The following is a 16,915-nucleotide window of genomic DNA, read 5'->3' on the forward strand; positions in this document are numbered from 1 at the left end:
CTGGACCGTGTTTCATTATGAGAGATAACATTAACTATGAAATTGTAGATTCAAGCTGCCATTTATAAAAAAACGAGTTTTGTTTTAAGATTTAGTGCTGGTAGGCACTGCGGCAGGTCAAAGCACCAGACATCTTGTGTTCCTTTACTAATTTTTGCTGATCATATCTCTGCTTTGCTTGAATAGTAAGCATTGGGGAAAGCAGATTCGTGGGTATCTTTTTCTGTTCTGACTGCTTCTTTAGCCTCGTTATTGGTGGCAGACGCCGCAAAAATCCTTTGCTGGTGCAGTAATACCAAGGTAAAAATGATAATAAAAATTCTCTTATAGACAGAAAGGCTTTCAAATTCCTGTTCGGCAGTTCTTTGGGCTTCAACATACAGATCATACATCTTGTTGAAGTTCAAATTAGAAGAGAGATACTTTTTCTGAGTTTTTTTTTTTATATTGAATAATGAGATTCGTAAGCTGGGAAACTACCAATTTGTTCTTTTATTTCCTACACACTTTCTGAAGATGTTTTATTAATTGCTGCACTTGGAGCAGTAGAAGATATTTTAAGCATGTAGAAAATATTATAAAGGCAAAAATATAGCAGATAGAGCAAATAAAACATTGTAATAAAACACCTCTTAAAAACCTTTTGTTTTTTAACTTGGTCATCTGGCAAATGATATTTAAAAGTTACTAGACTTTTTCTAGGGTTCTCTCTTCTTTTAGGGTCTGTTTAGGTGATGTACATATCTTTAGGCTATCACCACCAGATCAAACACAGGTCACCACCACTATCTTGTGGGGCAGCTCTTCTCCAAACTTTATTTCTTTTCTTGAGGTAGACATTTCACTGAAAAACTTATAACCTGCTTGATATCTAGCTTTTATAACCAGCTGAAGCAGAAACCTGTGCGTTTGCATAAACAAAATATCTAAAATGTTTGAATAATGTCTTAATCTTTACTCCAAAAATGATGATGCTGATGAAACTAGATGTGTTCAGTCCCAGATTGTTTAAATCAACAAATTGTATAAGCATGCTCAGTCCGGGGAAGTAAGTTTAAGTGAACTGAACAGGTTTATGCTTAATTAAAAATGGCTAAAATGGGACTAGGTACGTAAATGCAAAATCTCTAGCTTCAACACTAATGGACTGAGAAACTGATCAAATAGACCAATCGACGCAGAAAAGAATGATACTAGATGGCACTCATAACTCCATTTCGCAAAAAAAAAATGGGCTGAACGCGCTTATGCATAAAAATACGGAATTGCTGTTGAAGTAAATTTTTCCACTGATGATTCTGAGGTTTTGAGTTGAGATTTTGAATTTGTTTTTCAACTACTCTATATTGTTATCTAGTGTTATAATCATTAATCAGTTTTTATTTTAAATCCAAATGGGAAGGCTAAGTAGGGATTTGGTGAAGTTGAAGTAATGTGCTTTTTATCTGTTTGAGTCAAGATTTTAAGAAAGGGCACACATTGAAAATTCATGTATTGCAATTATATTGTATTGAGCTACGAGTGTTGCTCTATTAAAGCGATTCTTTTCTTTAATCCTCTTTTAATATACTTCTTTTGGGTTTTGAGTGATCTACAATCCCGCTGTAATCTATTCAATTATTCCCTAAGCTGGACTGCTGAAAATTTTGTATAAGAATAATTATCTATCTTGATAAATAGTACATCCTCTATGTTCCGCTTAAATTTCAGATGGTACAAATCCAGTGGTTCAATTAAAGTGGCTAGCAGGTTTTCGGGATTTTTTCGAAATTTTTGAGAATGGGCAGGGAGTTGCTACTAAGGATTTAACAGTGGAATTGACCTGAGATGGAACCTTGTTGTGTCCATTATTGTGATTAGTGCATTCTCTCTGTTCCCCTTGAATTACTGGTGGAACAAATACACCACAGGGAGTGAAGTGGCTGGTAGGTTTTAAAGGTTCTTTTGTAATCTTTGATACAGGAGGTAGAGCCTCTTCCGAGGATCTAACAGTGGACTTTATTTGAGATGGAATGCTGTTGTATCCATTATGGTAATCAGCATTATCTTCCATGTTTTTCTTGGATTGCTCCTGGAACAAATACAACGCGGGGGTGAAGTGGCTGGCAGGTTTTAAGGGCACTTTTTTAGTTTTTGGGACAGGAGGAGGACATCCTACTCCAGATTGATATGTTGGGAGAGGCTTACTACTGGATCGAGTAGGGTATATAAAATATGAAGGCTGTGATTTTTGTACAGACCCAACCCATTGGACACTGGCGTAATGTTTTTCCTTTGGAGGATGCACAACTGCTCGAGGGTAGGAAAAGTTTTTTTTTGAATCTTTATGATATCTTTGTGTACACGGATAAGATTCATGCTGAGACGCTGCATTGATTGCTGTTAAAATCTTTAGAATATGCTTTTTTTCTGCTTCTCTTGCAAAAGTGTAATCACAAATCTTAGACTGGAAGACAACTAAAATTTGTGTAAGGTCTCTGTAAAAATTTTTACATTCACCTAATTTTTTCTTTAGATCTACGTAGGTGCCGTAAACTGTTTCCAGCTCTTTTATATGATGTTCTCTCACAGTTATTTTATCATCTTTTAACTTCATATATTCGTTATAAGCTTCCTCGATCTCTATTAAAACATTTTTCTGCTTTGATAGACTTTCCTTGGTCCTGACTTGGATTGGGTTGTAAGCCTCATTCAAGACCTTAGATACTAACAAATCCTCAACTACATTTCCCTTATCCAAAGCTTTAATGAAAGCAGAATTTACGTCGACTATCTTCGATCTAAGTTCTTTCTCCAATTCTATCCTTTCATGTTGAATCTCTCCGACTACCTTAAGAAGCTGACGAAGTTTTTCTTTGCACATACCAATGGGACTAAGGCTGTTGACTTTAATCGCAAGCTGCTCTTCAGGCAAGATCAATAGCTAAATGCCACTTTTAACAGTTTAATATCTGTATTTAAGGCAATTGTCTGCAGCACGGGCACGGACGATAATCGATTTGTATTTCATTAGGTCAGTCCTAAAGTTCTTTGTAAGAGAGTCAGACGCTGCTCGAATCCACTTTGACCCAAATCTAGCCCTAAGTTGATCATCACATAATTTTTCATTATGTAGGATTCTTATACAATTTTTAACCATTTCCTCAATTTTAGCTAGTGTATTCGGCAAATCTTCCAATTGACGATCAATAGACTTGCCACCGCTATTTTTTACAAAGTTTCCCATGTCTTTTAATGAGGACAGTAACTTTTGACCTTGACTTTCTTCTAATGGATCAGGCATATTCAGTACCCCAAGAACATCATTCAATTCTTGCGTGGCTTCATGCAATTGTACAGATTCAGATTGAACAAGTTCATCTCTCCTCATGTCATATCGCTAAACTAAATTTTGGACTGACACTGGAGCCAGTTGCTTCATAGTTGCATCATTCAATTTTCTTATGACTGGAGTTGACTTAGCAACCGTTGCTTCTAGTGTAGATGGTAAACTATCTGAATCAGGGAGTCGATCACGAAGTATGAGACCAAATTTCTTCTTAATTGTATCTGATACTGCAGCGGCATTTTCAACAATGGGATTGCCGACATTTGACATTGTTGCTGACTGAATTGTAAACATGCTTTGAGAGTTTTTAAGTTGATCAATGGTACACTGAGCACTAGCAATCTTTTCACTTTTTTGATTTTCCTGATTGCCAATGCAACACTGACAATGTTCAATGTGTAGTTTATAATGTTCAGCTCCACAAAATGTGCATTTGACGGATACTCTAGGGATACGTATTTTTTGTTCATTAAAAGTTGATCCGAATTGAAGTTCCGTGGTTGCAGAGTAGTTTTCTTTTTTAGGAGTCGAAGGTGACGAAAGCACAGATTTATGCACTTCAAGAGACGTAATATTGCGTGTATTAATTTTATTAATTGACTTCAGCTCTTTGAAACACTGAATTATATAGCGGAGATGACGTCATGTGTTCTGTGCATTTATGACGTTATATTTTTCCATTATGTGACGTCACACCTTTGCTAATCTAGCCATTAACATCTATTATTTCATAACTTTCATTTACAATAAAAATTATAATGCTTGTAAAATTTATAATACTATAATAATTAGTTTTTATGATATTATCAACATAGGTATAACAAAGGCACAAGTGCATGTCCGTCTATTTAACGATTTATAGTAAAACTTTTTAAGCTAAAAACACGGACATTTCTGTAGACAATGCTGGAGACACAAGATTGCTGACTTGCCTATATATAAAAAAATGATAAAAAAAGTGATCTACAAATACAAAAATGTGACGCGATGATGGATGGTATTTGAACAGAAATTTTCAAAGTTTTTTTTTTAAATAGAGAATAAATTATTTGCATAGTTTCATGTCTTTGTTAAGTAATGCCTAAATTATTAGATTTTAATTTCTACGGAGAAGTTTTTCCTTGAATTCATTATAAGCTGTAACTTTGATTTCACATCGTTAGCAAATTATGGTGGTTTTGAATTTCAATCTTTTTAAGCATCCTGGAGAGAACTTACTCCTATCCCCGTTTCCTTTGCACTATTACTACAACTAGTGATAACAATTCACTGCAGGACCAAGCTACCTGAAGCCAATACAGCTACGCATGCTTCTTCTTCATCCCAATCCATCCAAAAGTTCCCTCTTCACTCACTCCCGGGACGTCTCAATTTTCCTTAAGCCTTTCCTTACGACATCGCCCCACCCCAACCGAGGACGACTTGCTTTGTCTAGCTCTTGACGGTTGGGCGAATAGGGCAATCTTTGGACATCTGTGATCCTTACCCACAGTAGGATGAGAGATGGCAAAATTTTCCTTTTCGGCCAACCATACCTTTACAGATAAAAAAAGGGTAGAAAAATGGATACATCCCTGCTTCTCATGCAAAGAAGTTATTTTTCCTGTTGTTCAAGATGTATCTGGGGAGACTGTCACTTTCCTAAATTTGCCTTCGTCTTTGATTATTCTAATAGTCCGGTTTTCATTTTCATCTAGCAAAATTTTTGTGGGGTTTGAGTTCTTTTTTTAAGATTTTCTTGTATATGTTTTCGCAATAAACTTTTACCGTTCAGGTTAATCGAGATAATAGTTATCATTCATTAATCCTTTTAAAATGACAATTATTTCTCCATTGACAGATTTGTTTTCAAAAAACGTTTTTAAATTTTTGGTTATTGTAGACTACAGTTGGTTCTTTACTAGGTTGCTATCACAGACAAAAAGTATATGATACAGATGTCAGTTATAGTCAGAACCTCTGGAAAAATTTGTACGTTATTTCTATACTTTACGTCACATTCTACCCTCTTATCGCTGGTTAACGCTACGTTGACCAGGTGTATGCAAAGGTAATCTAACTGTCTATAGTCATTTAGCTCACGCAACCAAAACGCTCTACTGCTCTGCTTCAAATCCGTTATTAGATGAGATTTATGATCAAATGTTTCACTTCAAATTGGATGTGTTGGACGATAATTTGATTAAACGATATATCGATGTTTTAACTTTCTACATTTATTATATCGATTTCGATATCTCCGATCATTTTTTGCTCAAATTAATTATCTCTTCGTTTTGCTAAGGCTCAATAGCAAAAATTATAATTAAAGAGTATTTTGCACAATTTTTTTCCAAACATTGAATAATACAAAAACAAGCTTCAATGACATAAACGTTTACCGCAAAAATCTAGATTTGAAATTACACGGGCTCAGCCTCCAGATAAAGAAAAAAAAACAACTGGCTATCTTTGGCTATTAAAATTCAGCAGCATTTCAATATTTTTCACTGAGAATGGTTTGTGCCTTTGAGTGATTAAACAAAAACACCATGTTTTTTCAACTGATTAAATAAAAGAAAAATTAACTGAAACTAAGGAGTGACAATAAAAGTTAAAACGAACAGAAATTATTCCGTATATGATAGGGGCTGTCCCCTCCTCAACACCTCGCTCTTTACGCTAAATTTTCTTATTGTTTTAAAAAATAAAGTTGTGAGACAGAGTCAAATTTTATGAAATTAATCCGTAGATGAAAGGGATTGTTCCGTCCTCAACGCCTCGCTCTTTACACTATAGCTTGAGTCTTTGTCACATCTCTACTTTTTAAGATAATGAAAACTATAGCGTAAAGAGCGAGGCATTGAGGAGGGGACAGCCCCTTTTATATATGGAATAATTCCTGTTTAGACCCCGGCACCGCGCCGGCGGATCGACCGAACGCCGCCGACGAGAGGCCCGGTCGAACGCCGCCGAAGTGTCGTAACGCTGCCGGCGCGACGCAGGCACGCCGCCGTCGGCAGAGGCGGCGGCGTTCGGTCGACTTTAAATTATTTTTACGGCAATTCTTTATTGCGTCAACCGCAAAGTCGGAGCTTTTCCTTCTCGTGTGGTTTAGTATTTCGATTTTCCTGATTAGAAATCAAGCAGAGCTTGCAATATCCCGGAACTTTCGGGTATTTCCCCGAAAATTTATGCGTCATCCCGAAAAAGAATTGGTTCCCCGAATCTCCGAAAATCACGCAATCACGGTGCCACCCCTAGTGATTTATCACCAGTGACTTTCCCTGCCAAATATTAATTTGTATACCATAATTCTTCACTACTCTCTTGTTCATTAATTTTCGTCTCTTTTGTTACTTTGCATAAAAACCAGACAGATACAATATGCTATTGCAATATACACAGTTCTTCATATGTTGACAAAAAAAAGTATCGTCTTTATGAAATGACTTTAAATCATTTCGAATGCAGTTTCCCAATCGCTTTTTCTTACATCATTCGTAGTCAAGAATTTTATTTTGAAGTTGAATAGAATTATAGAACGTATTCACTACTATACAGCTTCAGCCTTTTGTTGGATTTTTAAATTCACAGCCGACATATTGTTTCTGAAGCTGAATTGTAAGTTTGCAGATTTATTTTTTTGCTGCTTTTAGATAATATTTTCTTAATGTTTATTACTCACTTATTGGACGAGTGATAGAAAATACAATCTTCTTTCTGGAAAATTTTTACCCCCCCCCCCTCCCAAAAAAAACAGCCTTCGGTTGAGACAAAATTTAGCTATAGACTAAGCTATGTACAAGGTTGGAGAATTAAAGATTGAACCGGAAGTTACCCAAAAAATATGATTTATAAATAAATTGCAAATTATTGCCTATAGGGGAGGGGGATAGGGGGCTATCATTTCTAAATCATAATACCTCATTTTTTTTTTATTGAAAGCAGGGATTCCAAAAAGATAATTATTTTTTTCATTTAAATTGGAGACAGAAGAAAATGATATCAAATTCCCTGGGAAACCATTGAAATATTTTGATAGACCCAGGGCCCCCCATTAGGACTTTTTCATTGTCTTGGGTATTTTGCGATTTCTCATAGGCTAATGGCCTTATTTGGCTTTTGTGTGTGCTCCCTTGTTCTTTGGATATTATGGAATGCCATGGCGAATCTATCACTCAGTTTTCCAATTATTTGATGTATATCTGAATAATTTCGACAATTTTGTTATTGTCTTTGTACCCCTTTAGTCATACCCTCAGTTTTGTTTTCCCCAGGGAACACTAAGCTGTTTAACGTTATTTTGCGGGTTTGTTTGAACCATATGATGACCTTATTAATTATTCAGTAAATTATTTTTCTAATGAAAGCTGAGACGCTATCCTATCAAGGTGGTATCCAGAGGGGTGGGGGTAGGGAGGTATTGTATTTAAATGATAATAGCTCGAAATTTTATTTATTGAAAGCAGGGATCCCAAAAAGTTCCTTTTTTTTAATTTAAAGCAGAGACGGCATCCTATCAAGGTGGTGAGGGGGGAGGGTTATTGAGCTATCATATTTAAATGATAATACCTCGATTTTTTTTTTAAAGCAGGGTTGCCAATAAGTTAATTTTTTTTTATTTAAATCAGAGACGGTATCCTATCAAAATGGTATCCAAAGGGGGGCATAGGGAGTTATTATATTTAAGTGATAGTACCTTTATTTTTTTTTATTGAAAAAAGGGATGCCAAAAAGTTGAAAAGTTGACAATATTAACAAGATCTTCGTGAGTTATACTTGATACAGCACTTGCATGGTTTTATCGTCCAAAGGGAAAGGGACATATGCATCCAATCCGTTTTTTTTCCTATTGATGAAACGGGTTTACTTTGAAAACATTCATTCAAATGTACCAGGCAGATTCACACTAAAACGAATTGGTGTGACGAAAGCGATATCGACATCCCCACCTAACGTTGCGCTCGAGTAACAATGGCGCCCTTGGTCCAGTGCCCAAGTTACATTAAAAGGCCAGGTCATAATAAAAGCTTTCAATTTGGGAGGTTCAAGGTGGAGTCTTTGACAGTCTTATGACCTCCGGGTACTAGATGTTGCAACGTTCTTACGTATCTACAGTGGTTTAGAAAATTCGATCACCCCACAAATGATGACCAAAAATATGCACAAATGTAACATTTGGAATATTATAACACTTTTTCAAGCCTTTGAAGAGAATTAAATCAGTCTAAATTCCCCTATCTACACTTGGAGGCTATTTTAAAAAGAAACTTTTTGGAGATTTCCACGGATATGACCATAGTAGAAGATTTGAGCCTGAGTGGGGATCAAAGAGATGTCTAAGTATTTTGACCACAGGTGACTTATTGTTGCGACTTTCTTAAATTTAGTAATTCTTGTGAGCATTTGGAAATCAAAGCTTAAACTCAATAACTGATACTAGGTCTCCTAACATTTTGCTTGGATTAAAAGTGACGAACTAGGATGAACATTTCAACACCTTCCTGGAGCTACTTCAGTCTGCATATTATTTCATTTAATTACACTTAAAACGGATGAGCTTTTCATTTTTTACCTAAGAAAATAGCTGGCACTTCATTTTTCTTCATAGCGAATAAACTATTAAGTGTTTTTGTGTCATTGTAATTGAAGTGTTCTCATGTGAAGCGTTCATCATGTTTTGATAAATTTACTCCTTTTAGATACAGATTATAATTTGACTGATATTAGGTATTTATCAGTTTATAATTTGGAATGAATCCCCAAAAGAAAAAATGAATAATATCCAAAAGAGCAGCCAAAAGCGATAAAAAAGCAGCAGTTCAGTCTTAGCCTACATAACATATATTCTATAAAGAAGCCAAAAAAACTTTAAAATGCAGTTTTTTTCAAATTGTAATTAAAAACCAGTTTTTAATACAAGAAGGCTTCTTAGGAATCAAAAAGAGCAAAAAAAAAACCAATCAATATCAAAGTAACCCATTTCAACTGTTTTAAAGGTGACAAAACAGATATAGGCAAAGGGCATTATGAACAAATTAAGCTTCTAAGTTCAAAGGCATATTCAAAGTTTTTACTCAGATAACTGACGAATTTTGTGATACGGTATTTGAAGTTTTATATGCAGTAATGCTCGATGAAAAAAAATACTAATTTTGATAATTATTTATGTTAAGATTACATAGCTAATAGATACTTCAACTACTCGTATTATGCAAGGCTTCTGAAACGCCACAACCATTTCGTTTCTACCACATTTCTACGTCTCTTGATGAATAACGAAGAAGACCAGTTTCCAGCCAGCGACCTGTGAATTTTTGAACTCATGAATAGGCTCGAATCTGTTGTAAATTTAAGCTGTGATTTGAGAAAGACTGATGAAAACATTAATGTTTGCGGTCAACATTGATCGCGCCGGCCGCGCGCCACCGACATCTTACCGGCGGCGCACCGCCGGCGTCCTACCGGCGGCGCGGCACGGCGTGCTGTCTTTTGCCCCGCCGCCGCCGGTCTTCCCTCATCGGCGTGGCGCCGGGGTCTATTCCTGTTCATTTTAGTTCATCAATTTCTGTTCAATCAAATAAAAAAAACTTGTTTTTTTATTTGATTTCTGAACGTTTTTCAACTAATGCAGGTTCAAATTTGGCTCATCGTAAATGACAAATTAAAAAAAAAATTGCATGTTAATTTTGGGAGATTTATACCGTATATTAAGGTTTGCCTCTCCTTATTACCTTGCTCTTTCGCTAAAGCTGTTAGCACTTTTGAAAAAGCTTCCTATTCTATTTAAACGGTCCTCGTGTTTCAGTAAACGCTCTTAAAAAATTGAAACGAACAGTCAAACTTTAGCGCAAAGAGCTCGGTGTTAAGGAGGGGGCAACCCTCTCCCTCATAGAAAACTCTTTCGTTAAAATTCATCCATCGTAAAATAATCCTTCCCCTGTTAAATTCCCTCCAGACAGTTCCATCCTCGCTGAGAAACCCCCTTCCTGTAAAATTGCATGCAGAAGATTCAGCCTGAAAAATTCTCCTTAGCATTCTTTCATTTGAATAAGACTTTAATCTCTAATCGGTTTCTCGATTACTCCAAAAATGCCCCCTTCCATGGAAAATATTTCTAAGAAATCAAAACGTGTGGAAAATAGCCCCTGGATAATTCCGCCCGAACATCTCCACATGAAAAATTGGCAGAAACCGTAATACTTCCGGGCCGGCACTGATGTTTTCAATAATTTAGTATTTGTAATTAAAATATTTATAATAATCAATACTGCTACTAGCAACTCACCGCAGAACCAAGCCACCAGAGGCTAACACAGCTACGCACCCTCCTCCTCTTTCCCAATCCATTCAAAGCCTCCCTCTTTACACCCCCCCCCTGGAAGTTCCCATTTCCTTTAAATTTTTCTTTATGGCATCCTCCCACTCCAGCCGCGGACGACCTGCTTTCTGTTTAGCTCTAGACGGTAGTTAAATTCTTGAATATCTCTTATCCTTCATCCACAGAATGTGCCCCAGGCATCTCAACCTTTCTCTCATTATAGCCCTAGAAAGCAAAACTGAACCACACTTTTCATACAACAGGCTGTTTGAAATTCGGTCTGTCAGGCGGGTACTCAGAATAATACGTAGGCTATTTCTCCCGGAAACATCTAGCAAATCTTCATCCGCTTTGGGAGTGCCCATGCTTCGGAGCCATATTTGACCACTGTCATCACTTTAGCTTCCAATATTCTAATCTTGGTTTGCACACTTATCTTCCTATTCTTCCAAACTTTTTTGAAGTGTGAAAAAACACCCTGAGCCTTGGCTATTCTTCGCCTTTTCATCTTCATTTATTCCTAGCCTTAGTGACTTAGTCTTAGAACTTTTGACTAGATTCAAAAAATAGCTTTTCAATCAGGATTGAGGAGAGGGGAAACTCAGAAGGGCTGGGGAGTTGGTTTCCTTTGAATCATTTTCTTCTATTCAACATCCCCTCAGTATACCCTGAAACTTTCAACTCAATACCATCGGCCGTTGTTTAGATATTGCTTATATTCCCTTGTGACAACCAGTATGATTGTGTTCGGCATCCTTCTCAACATTTCGTTAAAGTTTCACCTTAATACCACAATCGTAATTGGAGATTCATGGTTGAATATGCCCCCTCTTCTCAATAACCAATAACAAATGCATATGTGACAATCCACGTTTCTGAAGTCCCAATTGCATACACATATGCTGTCACCTTTACAAACATCTGTCTTTTATCCAATCTATCTCGATAAACATATTACAGACAGGAAAAACCTAAGACCTTTTCTTAGTTTGACTATTTTATAGACGAAACCCAGGGAATCATGCAGCAAATTCAGTCAAATATGGCACCATACCCAAGGGAAGCAACTTTTCAAAAATGCTTGTGTTGCATTATCATAGGCAGCGCAATCGCGCTGCCTAAGCAAAGAACTATGTTGGCACAATGTATTATTTTTTTTTCCATACCAGGGCACTTCGTATTAAAGGAGTTGTCGTAGAAAACTTCGAAAAGGGCTCATTCGATTCGAAAGTGGATATGCTAGTGCCCTTTTTAATATTCAAAAGTGATTGGAGGGAAACTAGCCCCCCCCCCCCACGCCCATCATTTCCCCAAACATATCCCATCAAAATTTTTAGATAGCCATTTTGTTCAGCGTAGTGGATTTCCTGATAGAAAATATGTTTTTGAGGAGGACACGCCCCCACAACCCTCAGGGCAAGGGTTTTAAGTTAGGCCCGGGGGCATATAAGAACGATGTTGGCACAATGCGCATATTTTTTTTCCTTTAGATCAGGGCACTTTGTATCGAAGGAGTTGTCGTAGACACTATGAAAATGGCTCATTCCATTGGAAATTGGAGTGACTTGTGCCCTTTTTAATAGTTGAAAGTGATTGGAATTCAACTAACACCCCTTCCACGCCCACCATTTTCCGAAACATATCCAATCACAATTTTGAGATAGCCATTTTGTTCAGTGTAGTTGATTTCCAGATAGAAATTATGCTTTTTAGGAGGACAATCCCACAATTTTTTTTCCAAACATTGAATAATATAAAAACAAGCTTCAATGAAATAAATGCTTACCGCAAAAATCTAGATTTGAAATTACACGGGCTCAGCCTCCAGATAAAGAAAAATAAACTACCGGCTATCTTCGGCTATTAAAAATCAGCAGCATTTCAATGTTTTTCACTGAGAATAGTCTGTGCCTTTGAGTGATTAAATAAAAACAGCAGGTTTTTTTTTTTAACTGATTAAATAAAAAAAAAATTAACTGAAACTAAGGAGTGACATTAAAACTTAAAACGAACAGAAATTATTCCGTATATGATAGGGGCTGTCCCCTCCGCAACGCCTCACTCTTTACGCTAAATTTTCTTATTGTTTTTAAAAATAAAGTTGTTACACGGAGTCAAACTTTATAAAATTAATCCGTATATGAAAGGGATTGTTCCCTCCTCAACGCCTCGCTCTTTACACTATAGTTTGACTCTTTGTCACATCTCTACTTTTTAAGACAATGAAAACTATAGCGTAAAGAGCAAGGCATCGAGGAGGGGACAGCCCCTTTTATATATGGAATAATTCCTGTTCATTTTAGTTCATCAAATTCTGTTCAATCAAATAAAAAAACTTGTTTTTCTATTTGATTTCTGAACGTTTTTCAACTAATGCAGGTTCAAATTTGGCTCATCGGACATGACAAATTAAAACAACATTTGCATGTTAATTTTGGGAGATTTATTCCGTATATTAAGGTTTGCCCCCTCCTTATTACCTTGCTCTTTCGCTAAAGCTGTTAGCACTTTTGAAAAAGCTTCCTATTCTAATTAAACGGCCCTTATGTTTCAGTAAACGCTCTTAACAAATTGGAACGAACAGTCAAACTTTAGCGCAAAGAGCTTGGTGTTAAAGAGGGGGCAACCCTCTCCCTCATAGCAAACTCTTTTTCCTTAAAATTCATCCATCGTAAAATAATCCTTCCCCTGTCAAATTCCCTCCTGACAGTTCCATCCTCGCTGAGAATCTCCCTTCCTGTAAAATTGCTTGCGGAAGATTCAGCCTGGAAAATCCTCCTTAGCATTCTTTCATTTGAATAAGACTTTAATCTCTAATTGGTTTCTTCTCGATCGCTCAAGAAATGCCCCCTTCCGTGGAAATTATTTCTAAGAAATCAAAACGTGTGGAAAATAGCCCCTAGATAATTCCGCCGGAACATCTCCACATGAAAAATTGGCAGAAACCGTAATACTTCCGGGCCGGCACTGATGTTTTCAATAATTTAGTATTTGTTATTAAAATAGGTATAATAATCAATACTACTACTTGCAACTCACCGCAGCACCAAGCCACCAGAGGCTAACACAGCTACGCACCCTCCTCCTCCATCCCAATCCATTCAAAGCCTCCCTCTTTACACCCTCCCTGGAAGTTCTCATTTCCTTTAAATCTTTTTTATGGCATCCTCCCACTCCAGCCGCGGACGACCTGCTTTCTGTTTAGCTCTAGACGGTAGGCAAGTTCTTGAATATCTCTTATCCTTCATCCATAGAACGTGCCCTAGGCATCTCAACCTTTCTCTCATTATAGCCCTAGAAAGCGAAACTGAACTACACTTTTCATACAACCGGCTGTTTGAAATTCGGTCTGTCAGGCGGGTACCCAGAACAATACGTAGGCTATTTCTCCGGGAAACATCTAGCAAATCTTCATCCGCTTTGGGAGTGCCATTTTTCATTTTTTTTTATTCCTAGCCTTAGTGACTTAGTCTTAGAACTTTTGACTAGATTCAAAAAATAGCTATTTCAATCAGGATTGAAGAGAGGGGAAACTCAGAAGGGCTGGGGAGTTGGTTTCCTTTGAATCATTTTCTTCTATTCAACATCCCCTCAGTATACCCTGAAACTTTCAACTCAATACCATCGGCCGTTGTTTAGATATTGCTTATATTCCCTTGTGACATCCAGTATGATTGTGTTCGGCATCCTTCTCAACATTTCGTTAAAGTTTCACCTTAATACCACAGTCGTAATTGGAGATTCAGGGTTGAATATGCCCCCTTTTCCCAATAACCAATAACAAATACATATATGGTAATCCACGTTTCTGAAATCCCAATTGCATACACATATGCTGTCATCTTTCCAAACATCTGTCTTTTATCCAATAAATCTTGATAAACATATTACACACAGGAAAAACCTAAGACCTTTTCTTAGTTTGACTAGTTTATAGACGAACCCCAGGGAATCATGCAGCAAATTCAGTCAAATATGGCACCATACCCAAGGGAAGCAACTTTTCAAAAATGCTTGTGTTGCATTATCATAGGTAGCGCAATCGCGCTGCCTAAGCAAAGAACCGTGTTGGCACAATGTATTGTTTATTTTTTTTTCCATACCAGGGCACTTCGTATTGAAGAAGTTGTCGTAGAAACTTCGAAAAGGGCTCATTCGATTGGAAAGTGGATATGCTAGTGCCCTTTTTAATAGTCAAAAGTGATTGGAGGGCAACTAGCACCCCCCCACGCCCATCATTCCCGCAAACACATCCAATCAAAATTTTTAGATAGCCATTTTGTTCAGCGTAGTTGATTTCCTGATAGAAAATATATTTTTGAGGAGGACACTCCCTCACAGCCCTCAGGGCAAGGGTTCTAAGTTATGCCCCGGGGGCATATAAGAACGATGTTGGCACAATGCATTATTTATTGTTTTTTTCCTTTAGAGCAGGGCACTTCGTATCGAAGGAGTTGTCGTAGAAACTTCGAAAAGGGCTCATTCCATTGGAAATTGGAGTGGCTTGTGCCCTTTTTAATAGTCGAAAGTGATTGGAATTCAACCAACATCCCTTCTACGCCCATCCTTTTCCGAAACATATCCAATCAAAATTTTGAGATAGCCATTTTGTTCAGTTTAGTTGATTTCCAGATATAAATTATGTTTTTGAGGAGGACAATCCCCCACAGCCATCATGACAAGGGTTGTATGTTTTTCCCTGGGGGCAAATAAGGTTTTTATAGAAGATGTTGTTGTAGAAACTTCAAAAAAGGCTCATTAAATTGGAAATTCAGAGGGCTAGTGCCCTTTTTAATAGTCGAAAGTGATTTGAGGGCAACTAACCCCCCTGTCACGCCCAACTTTTCCTCAAACACATCCAAGAAAATTTTTGAGATAGCCTTTTTTTTTCGCGCAGTTTAAAGTTCAGGAAATTATACCTTTGAGCAGGACACTTCGCCCACAGTCTTCAGGACAAGGGTTCTAAGTTATGCCCTGGGGGCATATAAGTTTTTATTGAAATCTTCGTCGTAGAAACTTGAAAAAGAGCTCTTTCGATTCGAAAGTCAAAGGGCTAGTGCCCTTTTTAATATTAGAAAGTGATTTGAGGGCAACTAACCCCCCTCTCACAACCACCTTTTCCCCAATCCAATCAAAATTTTGAGATAGCCATTTTTTCAACATAGTTTTAATTTCTGGAAATTAGGTCTTTGAGGATGACAACCCCCAAAACCCTCAGGGCAAGGGCTGTAAATTATGCCCCGGCGGCATATAAGGTTTTTATAGAACGCGTTGTCGTAGAAACTTCAAAAAGGGCTCATTCGATTGGAAATTGGAGTGGCTTGTGCCCTTTTTAATAGTCGAAAGTGATTGGAATGCAACTAACACCCCTTACATGCCCACTATTTCCCCAAACACATCCAATCAAAATTTTGAGATAGCCATTTTGTTCCACGCAGTTTAAAGTTCAGGAAATTTTACTTTTGAGTAGGAAACTTCCCCCACAGTCTTCAGGGCAAGCGTTATAAGTTATGCCCTGGGGGCATATAAGTTGTTATTGAATTCTTTGTCGTAGAAAAAGATTTTTTAAACTAACCCCCCTCTCACGCCCACCTTTTCCCCAAACACATCCAACCAAAATTTTTAGAATGACCTTTTGTTCAGCGTAGTTGATTTCCAGATAGAAATTATGTTTTTGAGGATGACACTCCTCCCACAGCCCACAGGGCAAGGGTTGTAAGTTATGCTTTGGGGGGATATAAGGTTTTTATAGAACGCCTTGTCCTAAAAACTTCAAAAAGTTCTCATTCGATTGGAAGTTGAAACGGCTAGTGCCCTTTTTAATAGTCGAAAGTAATTGGAAGGCAACTAACTCCCCTTCCATGCCCACCATTCCCCCAAACACATCCAATCAAAATTTTGAGATAACCATTTTGTTCCGCGCAGTTTAAAGTTCAGGAAAATATTCCTTTGAGTAGGACACTCCCCCCACAATCTTCAGGGCAAGGCTTATAAGTTATGCCTTGGGGGCATATAAGGTTTTTATTGAAATCTTTGTCGTAGAAACTTGAAAAAGGGCTCATTCGGTTGGAAATTCAAAGGGCTAGTGCCCTTTTTAATCCCCCCTGCGGAAAATACCCCCCCGGAAGATACCCCCAGAGGAAAATGCCCCCCCCCCAAACAAGAACAAATACTCCCCGTGGAAAATAAGTCTTTCCAAATTTGAGAATTTTATTTGAGTTTTATTTTTCTAATTTCCTTAGGGGGATGGAATTTTGGTACTTATGTATTATACGCCACTCACT

This window comes from Artemia sp. Qi Xiang Cuo, chromosome 9 (genome assembly GCF_049724085.1).
Source record: "Artemia sp. Qi Xiang Cuo chromosome 9, ASM4972408v1, whole genome shotgun sequence".
In the NCBI taxonomy this organism is placed as follows: Eukaryota; Metazoa; Arthropoda; class Branchiopoda; order Anostraca; family Artemiidae; genus Artemia; species Artemia sp. Qi Xiang Cuo.